Source organism: Rhinoderma darwinii, chromosome 3, assembly GCF_050947455.1.
Source record: "Rhinoderma darwinii isolate aRhiDar2 chromosome 3, aRhiDar2.hap1, whole genome shotgun sequence".
NCBI classification, from domain to species: Eukaryota; Metazoa; Chordata; class Amphibia; order Anura; family Rhinodermatidae; genus Rhinoderma; species Rhinoderma darwinii.
The window spans coordinates 389327926-389341568 of NC_134689.1; the positions used below are offsets into that span (position 1 = coordinate 389327926).

The window sequence follows — 13643 nt, forward strand, 5'->3', positions numbered from 1 at the left end:
AAGTTTTGAGGTGATCCAGAAATGTGATGCATAAGCAACAACCCTCGTTGCATCTGGGCCAGTGGCGCAATGGACAACGCGTCTGACTACGAATCAGAAGATTGTAGGTTCGACTCCTACCTGGCTCGTACATGTTGCCGTGATCGTATAGTGGTTAGTACTCTGCGTTGTGGCCGCAGCAACCCCGGTCCGAATCCGGGTCACGGCAGTAACCCTTTGCTTACTTATTTTTAATGATATTTACCCAAGGTTTAAGAATATTCATGGATTTTCAGGAAATACACAACACATTTTATCTACGGCTTGTTCTCTTTGTTCTAGATGGCAAAAATCTGGAAATATGTGATTTAGCCTGTTCCGAAAATGTGTTGTGGAAAAAAGTAAAAACTTCACAAGAGTTCTCAATCACATGAAAATATTTCGTTATTAGCTGGTTTCCATTTGATTTGCCTCACATGATTTCCAGATTCCATGAAAATATTTCCCCTCTATCTGGTTCCGACTTGCTTTGCAATACATGAAAGGAACTTATGGCAATCGGATCCTTGTGTAAGTTTTGAGGTGATCCAGAAATGTGATGCATAAGCAACAACACGCGTTGCATCTGGGCCAGTGGCGCAATGGACAACGCGTCTGACTACGAATCAGAAGATTGTAGGTTCGACTCCTACCTGGCTCGTACATGTTGCCGTGATCGTATAGTGGTTAGTACTCTGCGTTGTGGCCGCAGCAATCCGGGTCACGGCAGTAACCCTTTGCTTACTTATTTTTAATGATATTTACCCAAGGTTTAAGAATATTCATGGATTTTCAGGAAATACACAACACATTTTATCTACGGCTTGTTCTCTTTGTTCTAGATGGCAAAAATCTGGAAATATGTGATTTAGCCTGTTCCGAAAATGTGTTGTGGAAAAAAGTAAAAACTTCACAAGAGTTCTCAATCACATGAAAATATTTCGTTATTAGCTGGTTTCCATTTGATTTGCCTCACATGATTTCCGGATTCCATGAAAATATTTCCCCTCTATCTGGTTCCGACTTGCTTTGCAATACATGAAAGGAACTTATGGCAATCGGATCCTTGTGTAAGTTTTGAGGTGATCCAGAAATGTGATGCATAAGCAACAACACGCGTTGCATCTGGGCCAGTGGCGCAATGGACAACGCATCTGACTACGAATCAGAAGATTGTAGGTTCGACTCCTACCTGGCTCGTACATGTTGCCGTGATCGTATAGTGGTTAGTACTCTGCGTTGTGGCCGCAGCAACCCTGGTCCGAATCCGTGTCACGGCAGTAACCCTTTGCTTACTTATTTTTAATGATATTTACCCAAGGTTTAAGAATATTCATGGATTTTCAGGAAATACACAACACATTTTATCTACAGCTTGTTTTCTTTGTTCTAAATGGCAAAAATCTGGAAATATGTGATTTAGCCTGTTCCGAAAATGTGTTGTGGAAAAAAGTAAAAACTTCACAAGAGTTCTCAATCACATGAAAATATTTCGTTATTAGCTGGTTTCCATTTGATTTGCCTCACATGATTTCCGGATTCCATGAAAATATTTCCCCTCTATCTGGTTCCGACTTGCTTTGCAATACATGAAAGGAACTTATGGCAATCGGATCCTTGTGTAAGTTTTGAGGTGATCCAGAAATGTGATGCATAAGCAACAATACTGTTTGCTTCTGGGCCAGTGGCGCAATGGACAACGCGTCTGACTATGAATCAGAAGATTGTAGGTTTGACTCCTACCTGCCTCGTACATGTTGCCGTGATCGTATAGTGGTTAGTACTCTGCGTTGTGGCCGCAGCAACCCCGGTCCGAATCCGGGTCACGGCAGTAACCCTTTGCTTACTTATTTTTAATGATATTTACCCAAGGTTTAAGAATATTCATGGATTTTCAGGAAATACACAACACATTTTATCTACGGCTTGTTCTCTTTGTTCTAGATGGCAAAAATCTGGAAATATGTGATTTAGCCTGTTCCGAAAATGTGTTGTGGAAAAAAGTAAAAACTTCACAAGAGTTCTCAATCACATGAAAATATTTCGTTATTAGCTGGTTTCCATTTGATTTGCCTCACATGATTTCCAGATTCCATGAAAATATTTCCCCTCTATCTGGTTCCGACTTGCTTTGCAATACATGAAAGGAACTTATGGCAATCGGATCCTTGTGTAAGTTTTGAGGTGATCCAGAAATGTGATGCATAAGCAACAACACGCGTTGCATCTGGGCCAGTGGCGCAATGGACAACGCGTCTGACTACGAATCAGAAGATTGTAGGTTCGACTCCTACCTGGCTCATACATGTTGCCGTGATCGTATAGTGGTTAGTACTCTGCGTTGTGGCCGCAGCAACCCCGGTCCGAATCCGGGTCACGGCAGTAACCCTTTGCTTACTTATTTTTAATGATATTTACCCAAGGTTTAAGAATATTCATGGATTTTCAGGAAATACACAACACATTTTATCTACGGCTTGTTCTCTTTGTTCTAGATGGCAAAAATCTGGAAATATGTGATTTAGCCTGTTCCGAAAATGTGTTGTGGAAAAAAGTAAAAACTTCACAAGAGTTCTCAATCACATGAAAATATTTCGTTATTAGCTGGTTTCCATTTGATTTGCCTCACATGATTTCCAGATTCCATGAAAATATTTCCCCTCTATCTGGTTCCGACTTGCTTTGCAATACATGAAAGGAACTTATGGCAATCGGATCCTTGTGTAAGTTTTGAGGTGATCCAGAAATGTGATGCATAAGCAACAACACGCGTTGCATCTGGGCCAGTGGCGCAATGGACAACGCGTCTGACTACGAATCAGAAGATTGTAGGTTCGACTCCTACCTGGCTCGTACATGTTGCCGTGATCGTATAGTGGTTAGTACTCTGCGTTGTGGCCGCAGCAACCCCGGTCCGAATCCGGGTCACGGCAGTAACCCTTTGCTTACTTATTTTTAATGATATTTACCCAAGGTTTAAGAATATTCATGGATTTTCAGGAAATACACAACACATTTTATCTACGGCTTGTTCTCTTTGTTCTAGATGGCAAAAATCTGGAAATATGTGATTTAGCCTGTTCCGAAAATGTGTTGTGGAAAAAAGTAAAAACTTCACAAGAGTTCTCAATCACATGAAAATATTTCGTTATTAGCTGGTTTCCATTTGATTTGCCTCACATGATTTCCGGATTCCATGAAAATATTTCCCCTCTATCTGGTTCCGACTTGCTTTGCAATACATGAAAGGAACTTATGGCAATCGGATCCTTGTGTAAGTTTTGAGGTGATCCAGAAATGTGATGCATAAGCAACAATACTTGTTGCATGTGGGCCAGTGGCGCAATGGACAACGCGTCTGACTACGAATCAGAAGATTGTAGGTTCGACTCCTACCTGGCTCGTACATGTTGCCGTGATCGTATAGTGGTTAGTACTCTGCGTTGTGGATGCAGCAACCCCGGTCCTAATCCGGGTCACGGTTGCTTACTTATTTTTAATGATATTTACCCAAGGTTTAAGAATATTCATGGATTTTCAGGAAATACACAACACATTTTATCTACGGCTTGTTCTCTTTGTTCTAGATGGCAAAAATCTGGAAATATGTGATTTAGCCTGTTCCGAAAATGTGTTGTGGAAAAAAGTAAAAACTTCACAAGAGTTCTCAATCACATGAAAATATTTCGTTATTAGCTGGTTTCCATTTGATTTGCCTCACATGATTTCCAGATTCCATGAAAATATTTCCCCTCTATCTGGTTCCGACTTGCTTTGCAATACATGAAAGGAACTTATGGCAATCGGATCCTTGTGTAAGTTTTGAGGTGATCCAGAAATGTGATGCATAAGCAACAACACGCGTTGCATCTGGGCCAGTGGCGCAATGGACAACGCGTCTGACTACGAATCAGAAGATTGTAGGTTCGACTCCTACCTGGCTCGTACATGTTGCCGTGATCGTATAGTGGTTAGTACTCTGCGTTGTGGCCGCAGCAACCCCGGTCCGAATCCGGGTCACGGCAGTAACCCTTTGCTTACTTATTTTTAATGATATTTACCCAAGGTTTAAGAATATTCATGGATTTTCAGGAAATACACAACACATTTTATCTACGGCTTGTTCTCTTTGTTCTAGATGGCAAAAATCTGGAAATATGTGATTTAGCCTGTTCCGAAAATGTGTTGTGGAAAAAAGTAAAAACTTCACAAGAGTTCTCAATCACATGAAAATATTTCGTTATTAGCTGGTTTCCATTTGATTTGCCTCACATGATTTCCGGATTCCATGAAAATATTTCCCCTCTATCTGGTTCCGACTTGCTTTGCAATACATGAAAGGAACTTATGGCAATCGGATCCTTGTGTAAGTTTTGAGGTGATCCAGAAATGTGATGCATAAGCAACAATACTCGTTGCATGTGGGCCAGTGGCGCAATGGACAACGCGTCTGACTACGAATCAGAAGATTGTAGGTTCGACTCCTACCTGGCTCGTACATGTTGCCGTGATCGTATAGTGGTTAGTACTCTGCGTTGTGGATGCAGCAACCCCGGTCCTAATCCGGGTCACGGTTGCTTACTTATTTTTAATGATATTTACCCAAGGTTTAAGAATATTCATGGATTTTCAGGAAATACACAACACATTTTATCTACGGCTTGTTCTCTTTGTTCTAGATGGCAAAAATCTGGAAATATGTGATTTAGCCTGTTCCGAAAATGTGTTGTGGAAAAAAGTAAAAACTTCACAAGAGTTCTCAATCACATGAAAATATTTCGTTATTAGCTGGTTTCCATTTGATTTGCCTCACATGATTTCCAGATTCCATGAAAATATTTCCCCTCTATCTGGTTCCGACTTGCTTTGCAATACATGAAAGGAACTTATGGCAATCGGATCCTTGTGTAAGTTTTGAGGTGATCCAGAAATGTGATGCATAAGCAACAACACGCGTTGCATCTGGGCCAGTGGCGCAATGGACAACGCGTCTGACTACGAATCAGAAGATTGTAGGTTCGACTCCTACCTGGCTCGTACATGTTGCCGTGATCGTATAGTGGTTAGTACTCTGCGTTGTGGATGCAGCAACCCCGGTCCGAATCCGGGTCACGGTTGCTTACTTATTTTTAATGATATTTACCCAAGGTTTAAGAATATTCATGGATTTTCAGGAAATACACAACACATTTTATCTACGGCTTGTTCTCTTTGTTCTAGATGGCAAAAATCTGGAAATATGCGATTTTGCCTGTTCCGAAAAATGTGTTGTGGAAAAAAGTAAAAACTTCACAAGAGTTCTCAATCACATGAAAATATTTCGTTATTAGCTGGTTTCCATTTGATTTGCCTCACATGATTTCCAGATTCCATGAAAATATTTCCCCTCTATCTGGTTCCGACTTGCTTTGCAATACATGAAAGGAACTTATGGCAATCGGATCCTTGTGTAAGTTTTGAGGTGATCCAGAAATGTGATGCATAAGCAACAACCCTCGTTGCATCTGGGCCAGTGGTGCAATGGACAACGCGTCTGACTACGAATCAGAAGATTGTAGGTTCGACTCCTACCTGGCTCGTACATGTTGCCGTGATCGTATAGTGGTTAGTACTCTGCGTTGTGGCCGCAGCAACCCCGGTCCGAATCCGGGTCACGGCAGTAACCCTTTGCTTACTTATTTTTAATGATATTTACCCAAGGTTTAAGAATATTCATGGATTTTCAGGAAATACACAACACATTTTATCTACGGCTTGTTCTCTTTGTTCTAGATGGCAAAAATCTGGAAATATGTGATTTAGCCTGTTCCGAAAATGTGTTGTGGAAAAAAGTAAAAACTTCACAAGAGTTCTCAATCACATGAAAATATTTCGTTATTAGCTGGTTTCCATTTGATTTGCCTCACATGATTTCCGGATTCCATGAAAATATTTCCCCTCTATCTGGTTCCGACTTGCTTTGCAATACATGAAAGGAACTTATGGCAATCGGATCCTTGTGTAAGTTTTGAGGTGATCCAGAAATGTGATGCATAAGCAACAATACTCTTTGCTTCTGGGCCAGTGGCGCAATGGACAACGCGTCTGACTACGAATCAGAAGATTGTAGGTTCGACTCCTACCTGGCTCGTACATGTTGCCGTGATCGTATAGTGGTTAGTACTCTGCGTTGTGGCCGCAGCAACCCCGGTCCGAATCCGGGTCACGGCAGTAACCCTTTGCTTACTTATTTTTAATGATATTTACCCAAGGTTTAAGAATATTCATGGATTTTCAGGAAATACACAACACATTTTATCTACGGCTTGTTCTCTTTGTTCTAGATGGCAAAAATCTGGAAATATGCGATTTTGCCTGTTCCGAAAAATGTGTTGTGGAAAAAAGTAAAAACTTCACAAGAGTTCTCAATCACATGAAAATATTTCGTTATTAGCTGGTTTCCATTTGATTTGCCTCACATGATTTCCAGATTCCATGAAAATATTTCCCCTCTATCTGGTTCCGACTTGCTTTGCAATACATGAAAGGAACTTATGGCAATCGGATCCTTGTGTAAGTTTTGAGGTGATCCAGAAATAAGCAACAACACGCGTTGCATCTGGGCCAGTGGCGCAATGGACAACGCGTCTGACTACGAATCAGAAGATTGTAGGTTCGACTCCTACCTGGCTCGTACATGTTGCCGTGATCGTATAGTGGTTAGTACTCTGCGTTGTTGCCGCAGCAACCCCGGTCCGAATCCGGGTCACGGCAGTAACCCTTTGCTTACTTATTTTTAATGATATTTACCCAAGGTTTAAGAATATTCATGGATTTTCAGGAAATACACAACACATTTTATCTACGGCTTGTTCTCTTTGTTCTAGATGGCAAAAATCTGGAAATATGTGATTTAGCCTGTTCCGAAAATGTGTTGTGGAAAAAAGTAAAAACTTCACAAGAGTTCTCAATCACATGAAAATATTTCGTTATTAGCTGGTTTCCATTTGATTTGCCTCACATGATTTCCGGATTCCATGAAAATATTTCCCCTCTATCTGGTTCCGACTTGCTTTGCAATACATGAAAGGAACTTATGGCAATCGGATCCTTGTGTAAGTTTTGAGGTGATCCAGAAATGTGATGCATAAGCAACAATACTCGTTGCATCTGGGCCAGTGGCGCAATGGACAACGCGTCTGACTATGAATCAGAAGATTGTAGGTTCGACTCCTACCTGGCTTGTACATGTTGCTGTAATCGTATAGTGGTTAGTACCCTGCGTTGTGGATGCAGCAACCCCGGTCCGAATCCGGGTCACGGTTGCTTACTTATTTTTAATGATATTTACCCAAGGTTTAAGAATATTCATGGATTTTCAGGAAATACACAACACATTTTATCTACGGCTTGTTCTCTTTGTTCTAGATGGCAAAAATCTGGAAATATGTGATTTAGCCTGTTCCGAAAATGTGTTGTGGAAAAAAGTAAAAACTTCACAAGAGTTCTCAATCACATGAAAATATTGTTGTGGAAAAACCACTATACGATCACGGCAACATGTACGAGCCAGGTAGGAGTCGAACCTACAATCTTCTGATTCGTAGTCAGACGCGTTGTCCATTGCGCCACTGGCCCAGATGCAACGAGTATTGTTGCTTATGCATCACATTTCTGGATCACCTCAAAACTTACACAAGGATCCGATTGCCATAAGTTCCTTTCATGTATTGCAAAGCAAGTCGGAACCAGATAGAGGGGAAATATTTTCATGGAATCCGGAAATCATGTGAGGCAAATCAAATGGAAACCAGCTAATAACGAAATATTCTCAATCACATGAAAATATTTAGTTATTAGCTGGTTTCCATTTGATTTGCCTCACATGATTTCCAGATTCCATGAAAATATTTCCCCTCTATCTGGTTCCGACTTGCTTTGCAATACCTGAAAGGAACTTATGGCAATCGGATCCTTGTGTAAGTTTTGAGGTGATCCAGAAATGTGATGCATAAGCAACAACCCTCGTTGCATCTGGGCCAGTGGCGCAATGGACAACGCGTCTGACTACGAATCAGAAGATTGTAGGTTCGACTCCTACCTGGCTCGTACATGTTGCCGTGATCGTATAGTGGTTAGTACTCTGCGTTGTGGCCGCAGCAACCCCGGTCCGAATCCGGGTCACGGCAGTAACCCTTTGCTTACTTATTTTTAATGATATTTACCCAAGGTTTAAGAATATTCATGGATTTTCAGGAAATACACAACACATTTTATCTACGGCTTGTTCTCTTTGTTCTAGATGGCAAAAATCTGGAAATATGTGATTTAGCCTGTTCCGAAAATGTGTTGTGGAAAAAAGTAAAAACTTCACAAGAGTTCTCAATCACATGAAAATATTTCGTTATTAGCTGGTTTCCATTTGATTTGCCTCACATGATTTCCGGATTCCATGAAAATATTTCCCCTCTATCTGGTTCCGACTTGCTTTGCAATACATGAAAGGAACTTATGGCAATCGGATCCTTGTGTAAGTTTTGAGGTGATCCAGAAATGTGATGCATAAGCAACAACCCTCGTTGCATCTGGGCCAGTGGCGCAATGGACAACGCGTCTGACTACGAATCAGAAGATTGTAGGTTCGACTCCTACCTGGCTCGTACATGTTGCCGTGATCGTATAGTGGTTAGTACTCTGCGTTGTGGCCGCAGCAACCCCGGTCCGAATCCGGGTCACGGCAGTAACCCTTTGCTTACTTATTTTTAATGATATTTACCCAAGGTTTAAGAATATTCATGGATTTTCAGGAAATACACAACACATTTTATCTACGGCTTGTTCTCTTTGTTCTAGATGGCAAAAATCTGGAAATATGTGATTTAGCCTGTTCCGAAAATGTGTTGTGGAAAAAAGTAAAAACTTCACAAGAGTTCTCAATCACATGAAAATATTTCGTTATTAGCTGGTTTTCATTTGATTTGCCTCACATGATTTCCGGATTCCATGAAAATATTTCCCCTCTATCTGGTTCCGACTTGCTTTGCAATACATAAAAGGAACTTATGGCAATCGGATCCTTGTGTAAGTTTTGAGGTGATCCAGAAATGTGATGCATAAGCAACAATACTCGTTGCATCTGGGCCAGTAGCGCAATGGACAACGCGTCTGACTACGAATCAGAAGATTGTAGCTTCGACTCCTAACTGCCTCGTACTTGTTGCCGTGATCGTATAGTGGTTAGTACTCTGCGTTGTGGCTGCAGCAACCCCGATCCGAATCCGGGTCACGGCAGTAACCCTTTGCTTACTTATATTTAATGATATTTACCCAAGGTTTAAGAATATTCATGGATTTTCAGGAAATACACAACACATTTTATCTACGGCTTGTTCTCTTTGTTCTAGATGGCAAAAATCTGGAAATATGTGATTTAGTCTGTTCCGAAAATGTGTTGTGGAAAAAAGTAAAAACTTCACAAGAGTTCTCAATCACATGAAAATATTTAGTTATTAGCTGGTTTCCATTTGATTTGCCTCACATGATTTCCAGATTCCATGAAAATATTTCCCCTCTATCTGGTTCCGACTTGCTTTGCAATACATGAAAGGAACTTATGGCAATCGGATCCTTGTGTAAGTTTTGAGGTGATCCAGAAATGTGATGCATAAGCAACAATACTCGTTGCATCTGGGCCAGTAGCGCAATGGACAACGCGTCTGACTACGAATCAGAAGATTGTAGGTTCGACTCCTACCTGGCTCGTACATGTTGCCGTGATCGTATAGTGGTTAGTACTCTGCGTTGTGGCTGCAGCAACCCCGGTCCGAATCCGGGTCACGGCAGTAACCCTTTGCTTACTTATTTTTAATGATATTTACCCAAGGTTTAAGAATATTCATGGATTTTCAGGAAATACACAACACATTTTATCTACGGCTTGTTCTCTTTGTTCTAGATGGCAAAAATCTGGAAATATGTGATTTAGCCTGTTCCGAAAATGTGTTGTGGAAAAAAGTAAAAACTTCACAAGAGTTCTCAATCACATGAAAATATTTCGTTATTAGCTGGTTTTCATTTGATTTGCCTCACATGATTTCCGGATTCCATGAAAATATTTCCCCTCTATCTGGTTCCGACTTGCTTTGCAATACATAAAAGGAACTTATGGCAATCGGATCCTTGTGTAAGTTTTGAGGTGATCCAGAAATGTGATGCATAAGCAACAATACTCGTTGCATCTGGGCCAGTAGCGCAATGGACAACGCGTCTGACTACGAATCAGAAGATTGTAGCTTCGACTCCTAACTGCCTCGTACATGTTGCCGTGATCGTATAGTGGTTAGTACTCTGCGTTGTGGCTGCAGCAACCCCGATCCGAATCCGGGTCACGGCAGTAACCCTTTGCTTACTTATATTTAATGATATTTACCCAAGGTTTAAGAATATTCATGGATTTTCAGGAAATACACAACACATTTTATCTACGGCTTGTTCTCTTTGTTCTAGATGGCAAAAATCTGGAAATATGTGATTTAGCCTGTTCCGAAAATGTGTTGTGGAAAAAAGTAAAAACTTCACAAGAGTTCTCAATCACATGAAAATATTTAGTTATTAGCTGGTTTCCATTTGATTTGCCTCACATGATTTCCAGATTCCATGAAAATATTTCCCCTCTATCTGGTTCCGACTTGCTTTGCAATACATGAAAGGAACTTATGGCAATCGGATCCTTGTGTAAGTTTTGAGGTGATCCAGAAATGTGATGCATAAGCAACAACCCTCGTTGCATCTGGGCCAGTGGCGCAATGGACAACGCGTCTGACTACGAATCAGAAGATTGTAGGTTCGACTCCTACCTGGCTCGTACATGTTGCCGTGATCGTATAGTGGTTAGTACTCTGCGTTGTGGCCGCAGCAACCCCGGTCCGAATCCGGGTCACGGCAGTAACCCTTTGCTTACTTATTTTTAATGATATTTACCCAAGGTTTAAGAATATTCATGGATTTTCAGGAAATACACAACACATTTTATCTACGGCTTGTTCTCTTTGTTCTAGATGGCAAAAATCTGGAAATATGTGATTTAGCCTGTTCCGAAAATGTGTTGTGGAAAAAAGTAAAAACTTCACAAGAGTTCTCAATCACATGAAAATATTTCGTTATTAGCTGGTTTTCATTTGATTTGCCTCACATGATTTCCGGATTCCATGAAAATATTTCCCCTCTATCTGGTTCCGACTTGCTTTGCAATACATAAAAGGAACTTATGGCAATCGGATCCTTGTGTAAGTTTTGAGGTGATCCAGAAATGTGATGCATAAGCAACAATACTCGTTGCATCTGGGCCAGTAGCGCAATGGACAACGCGTCTGACTACGAATCAGAAGATTGTAGCTTCGACTCCTAACTGCCTCGTACATGTTGCCGTGATCGTATAGTGGTTAGTACTCTGCGTTGTGGCTGCAGCAACCACGATCCGAATCCGGGTCACGGCAGTAACCCTTTGCTTACTTATATTTAATGATATTTACCCAAGGTTTAAGAATATTCATGGATTTTCAGGAAATACACAACACATTTTATCTACGGCTTGTTCTCTTTGTTCTAGATGGCAAAAATCTGGAAATATGTGATTTAGTCTGTTCCGAAAATGTGTTGTGGAAAAAAGTAAAAACTTCACAAGAGTTCTCAATCACATGAAAATATTTAGTTATTAGCTGGTTTCCATTTGATTTGCCTCACATGATTTCCAGATTCCATGAAAATATTTCCCCTCTATCTGGTTCCGACTTGCTTTGCAATACATGAAAGGAACTTATGGCAATCGGATCCTTGTGTAAGTTTTGAGGTGATCCAGAAATGTGATGCATAAGCAACAACCCTCGTTGCATCTGGGCCAGTGGCGCAATGGACAACGCGTCTGACTACGAATCAGAAGATTGTAGGTTCGACTCCTACCTGGCTCGTACATGTTGCCGTGATCGTATAGTGGTTAGTACTCTGCGTTGTGGCCGCAGCAACCCCGGTCCGAATCCGGGTCACGGCAGTAACCCTTTGCTTACTTATTTTTAATGATATTTACCCAAGGTTTAAGAATATTCATGGATTTTCAGGAAATACACAACACATTTTATCTACGGCTTGTTCTCTTTGTTCTAGATGGCAAAAATCTGGAAATATGTGATTTAGCCTGTTCCGAAAATGTGTTGTGGAAAAAAGTAAAAACTTCACAAGAGTTCTCAATCACATGAAAATATTTCGTTATTAGCTGGTTTCCATTTGATTTGCCTCACATGATTTCCGGATTCCATGAAAATATTTCCCCTCTATCTGGTTCCGACTTGCTTTGCAATACATGAAAGGAACTTATGGCAATCGGATCCTTGTGTAAGTTTTGAGGTGATCCAGAAATGTAATGCATAAGCAACAATACTCGTTGCATCTGGGCCAGTGGCGCAATGGACAACGCGTCTGACTACGAATCAGAAGATTGTAGGTTCGACTCCTACCTGGCTCGTACATGTTGCCGTGATCGTATAGTGGTTAGTACTCTGCGTTGTGGCTGCAGCAACCCCGATCCGAATCCGGGTCACGGCAGTAACCCTTTGCTTACTTATATTTAATGATATTTACCCAAGGTTTAAGAATATTCATGGATTTTCAGGAAATACACAACACATTTTATCTACGGCTTGTTCTCTTTGTTCTAGATGGCAAAAATCTGGAAATATGTGATTTAGCCTGTTCCGAAAATGTGTTGTGGAAAAAAGTAAAAACTTCACAAGAGTTCTCAATCACATGAAAATATTTCGTTATTAGCTGGTTTTCATTTGATTTGCCTCACATGATTTCCGGATTCCATGAAAATATTTCCCCTCTATCTGGTTCCGACTTGCTTTGCAATACATAAAAGGAACTTATGGCAATCGGATCCTTGTGTAAGTTTTGAGGTGATCCAGAAATGTGATGCATAAGCAACAATACTCGTTGCATCTGGGCCAGTAGCGCAATGGACAACGCGTCTGACTACGAATCAGAAGATTGTAGCTTCGACTCCTAACTGCCTCGTACATGTTGCCGTGATCGTATAGTGGTTAGTACTCTGCGTTGTGGCTGCAGCAACCCCGATCCGAATCCGGGTCACGGCAGTAACCCTTTGCTTACTTATATTTAATGATATTTACCCAAGGTTTAAGAATATTCATGGATTTTCAGGAAATACACAACACATTTTATCTACGGCTTGTTCTCTTTGTTCTAGATGGCAAAAATCTGGAAATATGTGATTTAGCCTGTTCCGAAAATGTGTTGTGGAAAAAAGTAAAAACTTCACAAGAGTTCTCAATCACATGAAAATATTTAGTTATTAGCTGGTTTCCATTTGATTTGCCTCACATGATTTCCAGATTCCATGAAAATATTTCCCCTCTATCTGGTTCCGACTTGCTTTGCAATACATGAAAGGAACTTATGGCAATCGGATCCTTGTGTAAGTTTTGAGGTGATCCAGAAATGTGATGCATAAGCAACAACCCTCGTTGCATCTGGGCCAGTGGCGCAATGGACAACGCGTCTGACTACGAATCAGAAGATTGTAGGTTCGACTCCTACCTGGCTCGTACATGTTGCCGTGATCGTATAGTGGT

The 13643-nt window shown here is 40.9% G+C and overlaps 19 non-coding genes across 19 annotated transcripts; 18 read left to right on the top strand and 1 right to left on the bottom strand.

The window, feature by feature from the left end:
- Positions 1-55: 55 nt before the first annotated feature.
- Positions 56-128, top strand: TRNAR-ACG (transfer RNA arginine (anticodon ACG)). The gene has a single exon. It is a non-coding gene; the product is annotated as a tRNA-Arg (tRNA).
- Positions 129-606: 478 nt separating this feature from the next.
- Positions 607-679, top strand: TRNAR-ACG (transfer RNA arginine (anticodon ACG)). Its single transcript has one exon. It is a non-coding gene; the product is annotated as a tRNA-Arg (tRNA).
- A 1568-nt stretch (positions 680-2247) lies between these two features.
- Positions 2248-2320, top strand: TRNAR-ACG (transfer RNA arginine (anticodon ACG)). The gene has a single exon. It is a non-coding gene; the product is annotated as a tRNA-Arg (tRNA).
- A 478-nt stretch (positions 2321-2798) lies between these two features.
- Positions 2799-2871, top strand: TRNAR-ACG (transfer RNA arginine (anticodon ACG)). Its single transcript has one exon. It is a non-coding gene; the product is annotated as a tRNA-Arg (tRNA).
- Positions 2872-3349: 478 nt separating this feature from the next.
- TRNAR-ACG (transfer RNA arginine (anticodon ACG)) lies at positions 3350-3422 on the top strand. Its single transcript has one exon. It is a non-coding gene; the product is annotated as a tRNA-Arg (tRNA).
- Positions 3423-3890: 468 nt separating this feature from the next.
- On the top strand, positions 3891-3963 carry TRNAR-ACG (transfer RNA arginine (anticodon ACG)). The gene has a single exon. It is a non-coding gene; the product is annotated as a tRNA-Arg (tRNA).
- A 478-nt stretch (positions 3964-4441) lies between these two features.
- TRNAR-ACG (transfer RNA arginine (anticodon ACG)) lies at positions 4442-4514 on the top strand. The gene has a single exon. It is a non-coding gene; the product is annotated as a tRNA-Arg (tRNA).
- A 468-nt stretch (positions 4515-4982) lies between these two features.
- On the top strand, positions 4983-5055 carry TRNAR-ACG (transfer RNA arginine (anticodon ACG)). The gene has a single exon. It is a non-coding gene; the product is annotated as a tRNA-Arg (tRNA).
- Positions 5056-6075: 1020 nt separating this feature from the next.
- On the top strand, positions 6076-6148 carry TRNAR-ACG (transfer RNA arginine (anticodon ACG)). Its single transcript has one exon. It is a non-coding gene; the product is annotated as a tRNA-Arg (tRNA).
- Positions 6149-6618: 470 nt separating this feature from the next.
- On the top strand, positions 6619-6691 carry TRNAR-ACG (transfer RNA arginine (anticodon ACG)). Its single transcript has one exon. It is a non-coding gene; the product is annotated as a tRNA-Arg (tRNA).
- A 478-nt stretch (positions 6692-7169) lies between these two features.
- TRNAH-AUG (transfer RNA histidin (anticodon AUG)) lies at positions 7170-7242 on the top strand. Its single transcript has one exon. It is a non-coding gene; the product is annotated as a tRNA-His (tRNA).
- Positions 7243-7562: 320 nt separating this feature from the next.
- TRNAR-ACG (transfer RNA arginine (anticodon ACG)) lies at positions 7563-7635 on the bottom strand. Its single transcript has one exon. It is a non-coding gene; the product is annotated as a tRNA-Arg (tRNA).
- Positions 7636-8033: 398 nt separating this feature from the next.
- TRNAR-ACG (transfer RNA arginine (anticodon ACG)) lies at positions 8034-8106 on the top strand. Its single transcript has one exon. It is a non-coding gene; the product is annotated as a tRNA-Arg (tRNA).
- A 478-nt stretch (positions 8107-8584) lies between these two features.
- Positions 8585-8657, top strand: TRNAR-ACG (transfer RNA arginine (anticodon ACG)). Its single transcript has one exon. It is a non-coding gene; the product is annotated as a tRNA-Arg (tRNA).
- Positions 8658-9686: 1029 nt separating this feature from the next.
- Positions 9687-9759, top strand: TRNAR-ACG (transfer RNA arginine (anticodon ACG)). The gene has a single exon. It is a non-coding gene; the product is annotated as a tRNA-Arg (tRNA).
- A 1029-nt stretch (positions 9760-10788) lies between these two features.
- TRNAR-ACG (transfer RNA arginine (anticodon ACG)) lies at positions 10789-10861 on the top strand. The gene has a single exon. It is a non-coding gene; the product is annotated as a tRNA-Arg (tRNA).
- Positions 10862-11890: 1029 nt separating this feature from the next.
- Positions 11891-11963, top strand: TRNAR-ACG (transfer RNA arginine (anticodon ACG)). The gene has a single exon. It is a non-coding gene; the product is annotated as a tRNA-Arg (tRNA).
- Positions 11964-12441: 478 nt separating this feature from the next.
- Positions 12442-12514, top strand: TRNAR-ACG (transfer RNA arginine (anticodon ACG)). The gene has a single exon. It is a non-coding gene; the product is annotated as a tRNA-Arg (tRNA).
- Positions 12515-13543: 1029 nt separating this feature from the next.
- TRNAR-ACG (transfer RNA arginine (anticodon ACG)) lies at positions 13544-13616 on the top strand. The gene has a single exon. It is a non-coding gene; the product is annotated as a tRNA-Arg (tRNA).
- The last annotated feature ends 27 nt before the right edge of the window (positions 13617-13643 follow it).